This window comes from Mya arenaria, chromosome 1 (assembly GCF_026914265.1).
Source record: "Mya arenaria isolate MELC-2E11 chromosome 1, ASM2691426v1".
Classification (NCBI taxonomy): domain Eukaryota; kingdom Metazoa; phylum Mollusca; class Bivalvia; order Myida; family Myidae; genus Mya; species Mya arenaria.
The window spans coordinates 26,152,910-26,168,723 of record NC_069122.1 but is presented as its reverse complement, the minus strand read 5'-3'; the positions used below and the strand labels follow the sequence as shown (position 1 = coordinate 26,168,723).

Genomic DNA, 15,814 nt, shown 5'->3' with positions numbered 1-15,814 from the left:
CAATCCCGATTGTTTCCTCAGGTATCCAGCACTTCCAAGAGTATCTTTGAATCCCGAGTCTGTAGTAAACAGTGGACATGTGAATGTTGAGTTAAAAATTATCGCTAAGAACGCTTTTGACTTTGAGAGTGAACCAACTATCTTTTAAAGATAAACATACACAATCTTGGCTTCAACAGGCTGAGATATATCAACATATAAATACTCTCATTTGTTTTTTAATCGATTTTGCAGTAGTTTTTTTTGCATCTGTGGACCTCCGGGTGTACAGCGTTTGTTTTTTCAGCATCTGTTTGTAACAGTAAAGGTTCGAAACAGTTAGTTCGAAAACAAGTTTCTGATGTAAATCAGGTTTATTTTTTATCAGTTTCTCATAAAACAATCAATAAATTCTGAAAGCAAAAAAAATAAAGAACTGGATTTTATAGTATTTTCTGGTTTGAAGAACATTCACTTGTACATTCTCATAATAGAAAGGTATCGTTCACATTGATAGTTATATATTAAAAGTACTTATGATTTTTTTTTGTAAACAACAACAATTCTGTCAGGATGTCTGATCAAAAACGAATTATAGTTACATACAGGTGCAGCGATAGTGCGTGATATTCGTTTGAAGTAATCATTGAACCTTCATTCTTTTTTGACACAAAAAAGACACCCTGAACTTCAAATTGAAAAACGACAACATAAAATAACGCAAATGAAGAGAAAATTATCGGACGATATGCATAAACATAAGAATAACCTTCGTTAAATGCTTAGTGTATAAAGTATACGTGTTTTAATGGCCCTCATAGAATCACATTAATTATGGGATTAATACTCGAATTAAACTTTATACAATATATGCAATGCTTAAAAATATAAGAAAAAAAACACAATTATATCCAGATATATAACCAAGCATTATTTTTCTTGAACTTGGCGGTAACTATTTTTAGCACAAACCGTTATTAACACCAACACTTACTAACATATGATCTGCTATCCATTTTCTAGATGCACTGGCATTGTTGTAACCTGGGTCGTTACTTACAGTCTATATATATCCGATCGTGCAAATGAGAGCTCCAACGAATGAGAAAATATATTGTTTGTCATACTAAGGTTTTTTCTGCATTTAGTGTGAACTGTGGCCATGAAAACTTCAAATGTGCCAAACAAGCAAGATTGTTAGATGTAAAAATAGAGTTGGGGCAAGACAACTATGAACATCCATAGTCTTGCCAAAACGTCCTTGTTGATTGTGGAAATAGACATATCCGTCTGGACCATATTTCTTAAGTTGTTAATGATAATTGTCCATCGTATATGAAAGAAACAAATGTGTTTGTAAAGGATGTTCATTCATATTCAACAAGATCATATTTTAATCCTTTTTTGTTTTAACCTGTTATGGGAACCAAACAATTTCTTTCTTTTAAACAGCAATACCAGACTCGAATGCTTGTTTTTGAAGCATCTTTTCGCGAGTGGAATTTCCGATTAGGCAATTTTCGAAATGGTGTTCCCTAAACAATATCAAAGACGAGATGTCGCAGTCATTTATTTATTTATAATTATATATAAATAAACATCAATTAGTCAGTTATATGATAAAATTATCTGAACCTTTGGGAAAGCTAAATACGGCTTAATAGAATTCCGGTGATAGGGTGCCTTAACATAAACATTATTTCCGGAAATGTAATATATATCCACACTTACATGTATTTTCAAAACTATTAGTAAAACGTTGTTTGTATTCCCAAATCAGTTATTTAAATCGAGGCAATTTCAGGATTCCCGCACACAGATATTTTGGTACGGTCATGATAAACTCAGTGAGAATGGGTAGATTCATCGTTACATAAACGCAGGCAGTGGTCTTAAAGCAATAGCGTACCACCATTAATCTGCTTTCTTACAGCACAGCAAACAATATAGAGAGCACGGATGTCCGTTTAGACAGTGTCCGTTTGCTGAAGAAAAATTAAGTTTTCAATTTAAATGTTAGTGCCAACTTTGCCAGAAGAATTGATATCAGGGGGTGTAATATCGTCGGCAACCACGGTCCTTTTTTCCGTTACATTTCACACACAACGAAGCATAGCGTAGTTGTGTATCGGGGGTATCCGACGATGGGCGTGTAAGCGTGTACGTAAGTGAAGAAAAACAATTTGCGTAAAACCGTGACGCCATAATGCAGATGACTGTATGGAGATTTTGCACGACAACAAATAAGCCTAATTGTCCAAACAGTTTTTTCCTCAGTTATCAAGCACTTCGAGGAGTCTCCGTTGAGTCTGTTGTAAACAGTGGACATGTTGAGTTGATTTTATATCGCTACGAACCCTTTTCACTTTGAAAGTGAACCAACCATCTTATAAAGATAAACAAACACAATCTTGACTTGAACAAGCTCAGATGTATCAACATATAAACACCCCCCTTTGATCATTTATCGATTTTGCATTAGTCTATATTGCATCTGTGGCCACCCGGGTTTACAGCTTGTGTTGTTTCATCATCTGTTTGCAACAGTTAAAGTTCGAAACAATTAGTTGGAAAACAAGTTTTATGATTTAAATCAGGTTCATTTTTTAATCAGTTTCTCATAGTAATTAATCAATTCTGAAAGAGAGAAAAATAAACAACTATATTTTACAGTATTTGGGCTATAAATCACAAATAGACACCTTCCGACTAGTCGCTTCTGATTTGAATAACATTTGCATAATCGAAAGATATCGTTCACATTGATAGTTATATATTAAAAGTACAATTTATTATCAAACCATTTGTCACAAACTGTAAAACTTTTAATTTTAAGCATCGTCGCCAACCACGGTACTTTCTTTCGTTACACTCCATGATAAATGCCTGGGAAATCCCGTGTAAATGAATATGCATGAGGCAGGGTAGACAACTCTTCTTCCAATAAAATGAGCTGAAAGACCCGTTTAATTCCATCTTCTGCCAGAAATTTTTTCAGTGTCTGTGCATATTTCCACATGTGTTAAGTGCGGAACAAATAAAACTGCCTCAATAATTATTCATAAAGACGAGGGCTTGATATTCAAATTCCTAAATTTAATCATTGTATGTTTACGAACAGTTTGACTTGTGAGGCCTCTAATGATTTTCATTAGCTAGTCTATGAAAAGTTTCATGAAATGGAAGTAACTCTGTGATATCCAGGACGATTTATCATTGATACACGCAGTATTATGCATGTTTTATTTCACAGTTACTACATGTATGTTTGGGTTTTAATCAATATTTAAGGATAAAAAACATTGTAAGGCTGTGTTTTGCGCATATTTAACCATCGGTTTATGACACTTTACCCGCACCAACAATTTTATTTGAAGATGTTTGCCTTGGTGTACGCGCAAATCTTTATTAAAAGTGACATTTCGTTTTGAATTTGGAAGAAATCGGTGTGGTAAATGCAATGACCAAGGCATCAATTTGGTGAAACCAAAAATTAAAATTGGACATCAGCAGTTGATTGTATTTGACGCGATACAAAGACGATCATTGAAAAAACGTAGACCTTTTCGATTACTTTTTAACATATCCTCAGCGTATTCAGTATGAAAGGCAAAGGGCATTGTCTTTTGAATTGAATTTTTGCATATGCGTATGCTTCTGCAATACGTTGTCATTGAACATACTTTCTTTTCAAGCGATGCTTTTTGTAAACACAAGCATTTTGTCAGGATGTCTAATCAAAAACGATTATATTTACCTTCAAATTGAAAAACAACAACATTAAACAACGACGTTATCTCAGCGCACTGTGAGAACGTGCAATGGAAAAAGGAACTATATGATGGATGTACTTTTGCAATGGCGTTCTTGATTTTTTTCTCTTTAGGCAAAACATATAAATAAAACGCAAGAACATATTCTATTTATTTCCAAGTTGCATGATATTTTAACTCTAATGAAAGCACGTGACTTGTCATCATAGTGCTGCACCCATCTTGCTTCACCTTATCAAGTTTAAATTATTTCTAAATCACTCAATTCAATGTTCTCGAGTTATATTTTGCACAATGAGAGAACATTCTAGGACGATATGTGATATGTGATATGCATAAACATAAGAATCACCTCCGTTTAACGCTTTATGTATTTTTATGGCTTTCGTAGAATCACTTAGTTTGGGATAAATACACTTTTTACAATATACGTAATGCTTTAAAATATAAGGAAAAAAACACACAATAGACATTTCCGTCCGAACCAATTTCTTAAGTTGATAACGATAAGTGCCCATCGTAAATAAAAGAAACAAAACAAATGTGTTTGTAAATGATGTTCATTCTTTATTCAAAAAGATTAAATTTGAATACCTTTTCCAACCTGTTATGGGGAACAAAAGACTCCTGTCTTTTATAGAGCAATAACAGACTCGAATGCTTTGTCAGCTGAAATAAAACAGATCTCAAACATCTTTCATTGAAATCAATCTGTTAAAAATTGGTTGGATGAAAAGAACCACATTACTGTATGCTTGTTATGGCAATATAATATATACTCACTGAAATAGAAAAAGTCAAAAAGGCCGTCAGTTCAGAAAAAGTATATGGTATTCTTCAATTTAAAACTCATTAGCTACAATCTCTGATAAATAGTATCAATACATTTTCAATTTATGTATTTTTTTTATAATTATACTATATATAACTATATATACCAAGGACCTCATTAGTAATATGCCCTAGGGCTGTTATTGGCCAATCTAGTTTTAAAACAAATACAAAACATTTAAGTCGAGTCAACAACTATAATTTTCAAGTGTAGTTGTTTTGAAAGGTGACATGTCATTATGTTTTTAGAATTCAAATTTTATGAATAAACACTATAACCGGTTATTGAAATGTAATTACTTTTACTAAGTTGTAAACATGTTTTAGGCAAACTTAGGAAGATGGCCGTGTGTGTATGCTAGCTAGCATGGTACTTTGCATGGAGGAGGTAGAAAGAAGATCATCCGACTTGATTTATTCATTGCTTGAAACAGTATGTATTCATATGGCGATGGTTCATCAGCATATTGCAAGTATAGAAGAAAAAGGGTCGAAGATATAGCTTAGAGATAATATGAAAAATTATCGCCTATATTTACTCAAGAGACTGCCCTCCTTCATTCATTGGCATGTGATGCATTCTTTTGATCCTTGAGCACGTATGTCACAAATTGATAAATATTGGGCAAGTGGAGGTTGTGAATTCTTACTTCATGTTCATTCTCACTTTCACACATCGTACACGCTGGATATGTGGGTAACATGTTTGTGTGTGTGTTTTCCAAAAATGTTTTGAATGTGTGTCTGCATTTTGTATTTGTGTACTATGACGATGATCTGTTTATGCTTGATGTTTGTCCCGTGACATAATGTGTCTCTTATTTAATATTTGTTTGGCTTTGATTCTTGAGCCTAAAGGATATTGCCATTTATTAAAATATAAGACTGCTACAGCGGATTATAAATAACTCAGTTAAGTTTTCAACAGGTAATCTTCCGGTTAGTTAGCAAAATTCAATGACTTGATTGGTTAATTGTTATTATTGGATTCACGTTGACCAAGCAATACACCTTTTTGTTTTAATTTTGACCCAACCAAAGAATAAAACAATGCAAACGATATGTTAATACAATAGTACATGTTCTTTTCAGTGATCCTTCTTTATTTCACATGATATTAATTATAGAAAGATTAACCAGAAGTTCCTAGTAAAATAATGCTGTCGATCCGATCCGCTTTGTAGCCGTCCAAAAACAATATATTTTTACTTGGCGAGAGAGTAAGAAACATAACAAAACAGTACGTCAAAGGATATAAGATTTAAAGATCAGACAAATCTTATCTAATCTGAAATCGTTATTGATAAAGACAGTTGATGTAACGAGGAACGGTATTTCGAAGACAAATTGGTGTATTTGGGGTGTTTAGAAAGCATGAATCACTCGCAAATTGATAATATATTGAGATAATATAACATTTTTATCAGTATTATATAAAGCATAAAAAGCAAAGTACAGAAATTGTTTGGGTGTTTACCTATTCCAAGACAAATTGATGTTTACTGGGTAAATACTAATGATGAAACGTATGCGATAAAACACGAGTGTGATAACACATTGTAAATTAGACGTCAACATATAGGCAGGAGTCATATTATATGTAAAACTGCAAAACGTATGTATGTCTGATTCTTGTATATCGATGGTTAAGTCCATGTGCTTTTATTTGAGTTATTTTAAAGGAACTGTGTATCTCACATAATTTATCATTGATTAAACGACGTTGTTCCATATAACTCTCATTCAAGGTATTTGGAGAAACATAGAATATTTGTAAGCAATCTTTACTTTTCTAGCACATTCATACTTGTCGACACTGTGATATTACTATAGCTGTGCTGTTCAAAATATGCTTGTTTTGATAAATAAAGCACGCCACATATAGGTGTCACCGTTGACGTGTCATGATAAACGCAGTCAGTAATAAGGGCGATTACGACAGGTGTGTGCCCTACTTTGGTCCTATTTCATTCGATATGTGTATATATTTATATATATGACAATATGTATAATGCTTGTGCATGATTTGTTATTGTAACTTACACTTGCTTATTTCAAATTGTAAAGTATCATGTATTGCAGATATACTGAAATAATATGTATTTAGATAATATTTATCTATTAGATAAAGGTAAGATTGCAAACTAATGACAAGCTTGTTCATATTAGAATCCGGTTAATACTGCGACTTCAAAAATGTAATAAAAGCGTTTAAGTAATCATAACTTTATCTTCAAATGAACGTCAATTCAACGTCATATAGGCATTACACATTTTAGCCTGACCTTTTGACGTAAAGAATCTTGCAATATTTACATGCTAATAGCATTTTTAAAAGCAATGGTTTTGTCATGATCGAATTCTGTTTGTTTTCGGTTTTCAGTTTAAGCTGTTTCAGCCACAAAATGTTACGGTTCAAATAATCTCTTACGTGCTAGATTGAAACCCAAGACATGAAGTCGCGGTGAAAAAGACAGATGGCTATAGAAAACTTTGCACTAAAGTTGGTGGGTCGGGGTGAATTGTTCAAATCGTTTATTCATTTATCGAAAACAACGATGCATCTCACTTGAAACAATATCTTCCAAAGTCTATGTTTGCGTTAAACTTAACATTCGTTAATACAACCCGGCTACTTGCTTATTAAGCTGCTGCTAGTTAAGTATCTTAAGATTTAATGATATTGAAGTACAACATGTAAGGTGTTAGTTTAAAAATGAATTGGTATCATCTTTAAGACTTCTTTAATACTGAAACAAACTGTGTTTAACACCATTGTATGTTGACAGTACTATATATTTATCATTTATATATAGTCATGTATATTGCAAAACTCCATAGTATTACTTTCGTTTTTAATCTTCTGTGTATATATATATATATACTTTGCTCTCCAACTTGGAGGAATAAAAGATATCTATCTATCTATACTTATGTTGAACAATTGTCTTGCCAAATCGTGTTGGTCTTTGACATAGAACCAAACAGTTAATATTTTAAAACCACCCATCTTAAAGTAAAACAAAGAATCTTGGCCTGATCAAGCTTAGATACATACACATTGGATAAATATTCTTTGTAGTCTGCCTAGGAGTTTTGAAAATCATATATCGTATATCATTTCTTTCAGTATCGATATTTCAGCAATCGATTTTGTATATGCGAAAAACACACAGGGTTTATAGCGTTCGTTTTCTATGCAGCAATATATTTGAAAGACCGAAATATCAAACCATCTGGTTCAAATACTAGATTGTTTGGTAGAACACGGTTTTCTTTTAAAGCAGTTTCTTTATTAAGATCAATAAAACAAAATTAACAATCTTCAACAAATATACTTTTTAATTTTATACAAAAACAAGTCATTAATGTTTGCGGTTGTAGAATATATTAGCGAAAGTTAAGAAGAATTAAATTCGAACTTTAAACGAAAACTTTCAGTGGCGACTTAGCTTTACCTTGTTACTTCTGCTAAATGTTTTGCAACTGCAGTTAGACTGATTTAAAGATGCGCATTTCGGAAACGCGCCACGTGGTTAACCAAAAATATTTATTCGCCACAATCTACCTACTTGTATCAACGGCATTACTTTCGTAAGATGGGGGTCTAATGCATTCTTATGCGTATGTAACTATTGTTTATAGTATATATGGAATTGTAATGTGATGAGTTCAACTCAAGAATAAATCTTATGTGTTTTCGATGAAATTTATTCAGCAACAATCGATCAAATTTCAATCTAGCATTTATTAATTTCGAAGCACTTGTTCTGTCGATATTGGATAATCGTTGAGATTAAAAGCAGAGAGTGTCAATAAAATAGTCGAAGTTCTTGTTCCTTGACAACAGAAATAGTTTGATAGTCGTTCCGTTCATCGGGAAAATTGGATCCTGCGATAACTCTGGACATATGTAAGTTATAAAGCTAATGTAATCATACCATTTAAAAATGTTTTTACTATGGCAACAACACCGGTAGAGGACTACTACATTGCTAATTATGCCAGATGAATTGTCATATGCCTTAAAGTTTCATCAACTTGTACATACATCAATCAGCTTTGGTGAACTAGGATGCAGTTCAAATAAACGTTAAAATCGATCACGTTTTAGTCCAAATGATATGTATTTACGGGAAGAAAATATTAGGAACAAATAATGCACTGGATATGATTAAACGATCAAATGATCTCAGGTGTATTGATAGAGATTGTAATTTGAAGACTGCTATGAGGATTGATAATTACCTTTTGCAGATACGAATGAGTATATGTTAAGCATTTTGAAAACATACGCGAATAGATAATATAATGCTAATAAAATAACATATATATCAGGCGTATTGAAGAAAAAGAAATTCAAAGTACAGAAAATTGTTTTGGTTGTTTACCTATTGTAAGAGAAATTGGTGAATGGGTAAATCAAATAATCGATAAAAATGGATTGTGGTGATACTGTTATCTAAAGGTAAATAGAGAGAGAAAAGTATGGCTTCCGTAATGTGTCTGATTCTTGAATGCAGATGGTAAAGTTCATGTTTAATGTTGATGAAACCATCCGCTATCCCGTATTGTATTTCAAACCCCATTATTCTGGTTAATATGTGATTCAAGGTTGACATAATAAAATGCTTATAATATAATTCACATTATTCTCGGGAAAACAACACTAAATATGAATATAACTATAGACGTCTGCTGAAGCCAGTAAAAGGAGGCACTTATAGTGTTGCACCATTTTCTTTTACGAACGGTCGCAATGAAAATGACGTTGTTTATTTTAAAACTGGAATGTATCTGTATTTTGGGATGTCGATGGGTCTCTATTCTGAAATGCTATTCATATCATATTATAACTGAGTGTGTTGATTTTGCTTACATATGTGAATTTATCTCTTCTTGTTTGGATGTTTCGACCTTTTCTTTACATTTGAATTTAATGTATACGTAGCTTGTTGTTTGTTTCCAGAAATTGATTATGCATTTTACTCCAAATATGTTCAACGTTACCCCGACCACCTTTTCACTCGGTCAACAACCGTTGTTTCATGGACCATCTTGACGTTTGAGATGCATCTCATATACCAATATAATCACTGTTAACATTGTTTTCCGGAATAAACCACGAGTAGCCACAATTATTTTTAGAATTATTGGTGATATTTTCCTATTGACAATTAATTTTAGAATATCCTCGCGCTGTGATATGAAAGGTCAGGCCACGATACAATCAATGGGAACAGTTAGAAAATAATTATTCAAACTCCCAAATAAATCATGCAGACGAAGGTAATGGTATTCAAACAAGAACATTTCGTGACGTCATTGTGTTACAGTTGTGACCCCGTAGTTTTTGACATTCAAACGACTACATAAATCAACTAACAGATAAATGCATGCATACTTGTTGATATAATCGAACTTTAACAAGTTGATAAAAACATGAATTGGAGTGTCTGTATAACGAAACGCTGCGAATGATTTGTTAATACAAACACGTTGACTATTCCATTGATTCACGTTTTTAAATTATGTGAATTTAAACAGAATGGATATTAATCCTAATGAACATGTAACATTGAATCATGATATTAAACAATATCAGCATGTAACAATGTAGCTGGGTATCAAATCTAACAAACATGTAACATTGTAGCAGTGATCGTAGTGAACACGACACATTGTAGCTGTCCTTCAACGATGTGGTTTCCTGGCGAGAAAGCAAGCCGGATGTATTACATAAGCCATAGGATGTAAGATTCAAAGATCAGACACATCTGATCCTGTCTGAGATGGTTATTGATATCCTGTCTGAGATGGTTATTGATATCGTATGTGGATTAAAGACAGTTGATGTCAACAGAAACGAGTCGTCCCCATTTCGAAGACAAATGAGTGTATCTTGGATATTTCGGAAGCATGACATACACGAATTGATAATACACTGTTAAAAATAACAGGGTTATCAGTTATATAAGCTAAACGGCAAAGTACAGAAAAAATGGTTGGATGTTTACCTTTCAAGACAAATTCGTTTTTCCTAAATAAATCATGAACCGTATGCGATAAAAAATGATGGGTATTTGTGTACAAGGTAAGGGTAGCGGTAATGTATCTCAACAATCATTGTTTAAACGACGTTGGTATGTATTACTCTCATTCACGGCATTTGGAGAAACAGGTGTGAACATAGAATATTAATAAACCATATCCACTACTCTAGCACATTCTCCCCTGTCAGCAGAGAGTTACTGGGAGCTATGCTGTTCAAAATATGTTTGTCTTAATTAAATATGGCATCCATAGTTGACGTTTCTTGCCTAATTGATAGATCTAAGTCAGAAAAACCTCCTATTTGCCGAGATAATTAAAGTCTTACTTAAAACATTTACAGGCTAATGTCGTAAATGCATTGAGTTCAAACAATTTATAAAATGCTTTCCGGTGTTTTATATCAATCAGTGTAAAAATATATATTTCACTAATTGAAACAGTAAAACTTTAGCCCGACCATACTTATGAAATAAACATGAGCGCGCACATGACTGGAACACAATTTCAACAATGTCATTTAAGAAATATGACGTTACGTTCACATATTAGCTCGTTTTCTGAAAAACTACAATAAGCTATCAATTTAAATACGTTGACGCAAAAGATAAAAATTGCTTGTTCAAGTGTAAGATCGCAATACACTTCACCTTGTGAACACCAAAAATAAATATTTCAATCTTGGCTATTATACTGTATGTATTTGTCGTGAATTTATTACGGGCTAATATTATTAAACCATAAACTTAAAACAATATGTTCGTTATGATTTGAATTCCCCATTGCAATCGGCTTCCAGTTCAAACTGTCTTAAGTTTAATAGTGTTTAATCTGTTTCACCAAGATGCATTTTTGTTGAAAAGAAGAATCGCCAAATCATTTGTTCTTTGGCAGAAAACCCAGGAGATAACATTTGAAACCAACCGTCTTTTGAAATAAACACAATCTTGGCCTGAACAAACTGAAATATATTTACATAAGATAATTCACAATTGTTGTTTTTCTCGGTTTTTAGAAGATCGTATATCATAGCCATATTGTTCAATATCGATATTTTAGTAATCGATTTTGCATATGTGAACGCAAATAGAAAGTTTACAGCGTACGCTTTCGTTAGAGTATATGTTTGGAACGTAATGGAGTTCAAAACATCTGGTTCGAATACTAGTTCAAGATGTTCTTGTAACGCAATTTCTTTAAAATCTATCAAGGAGACAGAATAGACAGTCTTTTCTTAATATAATTAAACACGCGATAAATCAATTAATTAATAATCATGATTATTAAAGAATCGGACTACGAATAATACGAAAAAGTAGTATACGAATGGAAATATATAGGATACATTTCAGAAGCCACATAAACAGCCTATTACAACATGACAACACAAAATAACAACACGACAACACACACCTTCGGCATGAAGATATGCAATAACAACATGACAACACACTCACAACGTGACGATATGCAATAATATCATGACACCACACACTTACAACGTGACGATATGCAATAACAACATGGCAACACACTCTAACAACATGACAACATACAATAATAACATGACACCAAACACTAACAACGTGACGATATGCTATAACAACATGACAACACACTCAAACAACATGACAACATACAATAATAACATTACACCACACACTTACAACGTGACGATATGCAAAAACAACATGGCAACACACCCTAACAATTTGACCACTACCATTTACAACATGACAACTGCAATTGCAACATGATAACACATAATAACAACATGATAAAACGCAATAACAGCATAACAAAACACAATAAAAGCGTGACGAACACATTACCAACATGACAGCACAATAACAACATGACAGCACATTATAACAACATTAAACACAAAATAACAAAGTAACAACAAACAATCACAACCACACAACATACAATAAAACATGAAAATACAAAAACAACATGACATGACAACATACACTAACAACAACAAGGCAACATAAAACTACAACATGACTATACAGAATAAAACATGATAATTTACAATAACAACATGGCAACAAGAAATAGCAACATGACAACACGAAATAACAACATGACCACGCACGATAACAACGTAAAGGATTTTTAAACAACTTGACAACAACACCACCAACAACAACATATCATCATGACCAAACACACTAACAAAAAAAACAAAAAAAAACAATATCTACAATTAACATTAGCTGAAGTATGTTGGTATCGTAGTTGTAGGCTACTTCATCATCAGCATTAGGTCGGGCAACATCGGGTAAGTAATACCGTAGTACCGGTTGTATGAAATGCCAAAATAGAACTACTGGTTGTAGCTCGCACATTAATATTACATGAAATTAGAAGTTAAAACAAAGCAATTTCAAACACTTTTATAATACAAATAGTTGCCTCAAGGTACCAAGCATACAAAGGTACAACAATTCTAACATAAACTAAAACATTCCATTCGGTACACTTTGGCCATTTTCATCTGAAACAACCCTGGGTGCATGCCGGTATATTAGTAGAAGAAGTTCGTATATTTTAAACAACCCTGGGTGCATGCCGGTATATTAGTAGAAGAAGTTCGTATATTTGAAACAACCCTGGGTGCATGCCGGTATATTAGTAGAAGAAGTTCGTATATTTGAAACAACCCTGGGTGCATGCCGGTATATTAGTAGAAGAAGTTCGTATATTTGAAACAACCCTGGGTGCATGCCGGTATATTAGTAGAAGAAGTTCGTATATTTGAAACAACCCTGGGTGCATGCCGGTATATTAGTAGAAGAAGTTCGTATATTTTAAACAACCCTGGGTGCATGCCGGTATATTAGTAGAAGAAGTTCGTATATTTTAAACAACCCTGGGTGCATGCCGGTATATTAGTAGAAGAAGTTCGTATATTTTAAACAACCCTGGGTGCACGCCGGTATATCAGTAGAAGAAGTTCGTATATTTTAAACAACCCTGGGTGCATGCCGGTATATCAGTAGAAGAAGTTCGTATATTTTAAACAACCCTGGGTGCATGCCGGTATATTAGTAGAAGAAGTTCGTATATTTTAAACAACCCTGGGTGCATGCCGGTATATTAGTAGAAGAAGTTCGTATATTTGAAACAACCCTGGGTGCATGCCGGTATATTAGTAGAAGAAGTTCGTATATTTTAAACAACCCTGGGTGCATGCCGGTATATTAGTAGAAGAAGTTTGTATATTTTAAACAACCCTGGGTGCATGCCGGTATATTAGTAGAAGAAGTTCGTATATTTTAAACAACCCTGGGTGCATGCCGGTATATTAGTAGAAGAAGTTCGTATATTTGAAACAACCCTGGGTGCATGCCGGTATATTAGTAGAAGAAGTTCGTATATTTTGAACAACCCTGGGTGCATGCCGGTATATTAGTAGAAGAAGTTCGTATATTTGAAACAACCCTGGGTGCATGCCGGTATATTAGTAGAAGAAGTTCGTATATTTGAAACAACCCTGGGTGCATGCCGGTATATCAGTAGAAGAAGTTCGTATATTTTAAACAACCCTGGGTGCATGCCGGTATATTAGTAGAAGAAGTTCGTATATTTTAAAATTAATTGTAGTGTTTAAACGTGTATTTTGCGTATTTTGTTTAAAATGATTGCCATGGAAGTGTATTATTGCATAAATAATAAAAATCTTCCGACAGAAAATCAAGTTTAACTGCTATATTGAAATTACTACGCGATCAATATGCAGCGCAGTTAAATGTAAATGTGTCTGACAGTGTAAACCGTTCATATACATCTGAGGTTTTTCGATGGGAAATGGCCGAGGAGTTCGGAATGAAAACGTTCCAATGGTGGCCTATACGGCTAATTCGCTTTGTTACCTGGGTCGTCACTTAGAGTCTATTTATATCGAGTTGTTTTTATGAAAACACTTATCAACGAGAACATTCTTTGGCACCAAACTTTATTTTTCATACTTTAGAGAAAGATGATGGATTGAATGACAAGCCGATGCTGTTTATGTTGTTTCGTGTGAGTAATATGCAGAGTACAAGATGATCCTTGAACTTATCACAATTGCAATGTATTTATAGGAAGTACGTCATTTCAGGTGACTTAAAAACTTCCCTAGTGTTCATTATCGCCACCGCCCGTATCGTAACCGACCACAGTTTAGTATTGTCAATGTTGTTCTTTCACTTATCTTCATTTGCCTGACATTTTCAGCAGCAACGAAGGAGTGGGAAAACAGAGATTGTCAAAATAATAGTGTTACGATCAAATCGACCACTTTTAAAACAAGATATGTATATTAGAAACAAAAACAGTATACTCGAATCATTTGATAAACTATTGCCACTCGACTCTTAATAACATCATTTGTCTTACCATTCATGCAACTATATAACTTAAATAAAAGCGTATTCAACAAAATGAGCATGCAAATCGTGTCCTTCAACCAACATTGTATTTACGGGTACATGTGTTGGCGGGAGAGATATGAAGAACGTTGAGCACGTGTTGGCGGAGAGATGTGAAGAACGTTGAGCACGTGTTGGCGGAGAGATGTGAAGAACGGTGAGCACGTGTTGGCGGGTAGATATTTGAAGAACGTTGAGCACGTGTTGGCGGGTAGATATGTGAAGAACGTTGAGCACGTGTTGGCGGGTAGAGATGTGAAGAACGTTGAGCACGTGTTGGCGGATAGAGATGTGAAGAACGTTGAGCACGTGTTGGCGGGTAGAGATGTGAAGAACGTTGAGCACGTGTTGGCGGATAAAGATGTGAAGAACGTTGAGCACGTGTTGGCTGGTAGATATGTGAAGAAAGTTGAGCACGTGTAGGCAGGTAGCGGATGTGAAGAACGTTCAGCACTTGTTGGCGGGTAGCGGATGTGAAGAACGTTGAACACGTGTTGGCGGGTAGAGATGTGAAGAACGTTGAGCACGTGTTGGCAGGTAGAGATGTGAAGAACATTGAGCACGTGTTGGAAGGTAGAGATGTGAAGAACGTTGAGCACGTGTTGGCGGGTAGCGGATGTGAAGAACGTTGAGCACGTGTAGGCAGGTAGGAAATGTGAAAAACGTTGAGCACGTGTTGGCAGGTAGCGGATGTGAAGAACGTTTAGCACGTGTAGGCAGGTAGCGGATGTGAAGAACGTTGAGGACGTGTAGGCAGGT

General features: G+C 34.2%; 1 protein-coding gene across 2 annotated transcripts in view; it reads left to right on the top strand.

The window, feature by feature from the left end:
* LOC128237482 (5-hydroxytryptamine receptor 1D-like) overlaps positions 1-15,814 on the top strand; it is a 267,463-nt gene that overhangs the window by 14,314 nt on the left and 237,335 nt on the right. Inside the window, exon 1 of one of the 2 annotated variants that reach the window (XM_052953161.1) lies at positions 8,227-8,496. The exons of the other annotated variant lie outside the window; for it this stretch is intronic. The gene's annotated coding sequence lies outside the window, so the exon portion shown is untranslated. Of the gene's footprint in view, positions 1-8,226; positions 8,497-15,814 lie in introns of those variants that run through there. 2 annotated transcript variants of the gene reach the window in all.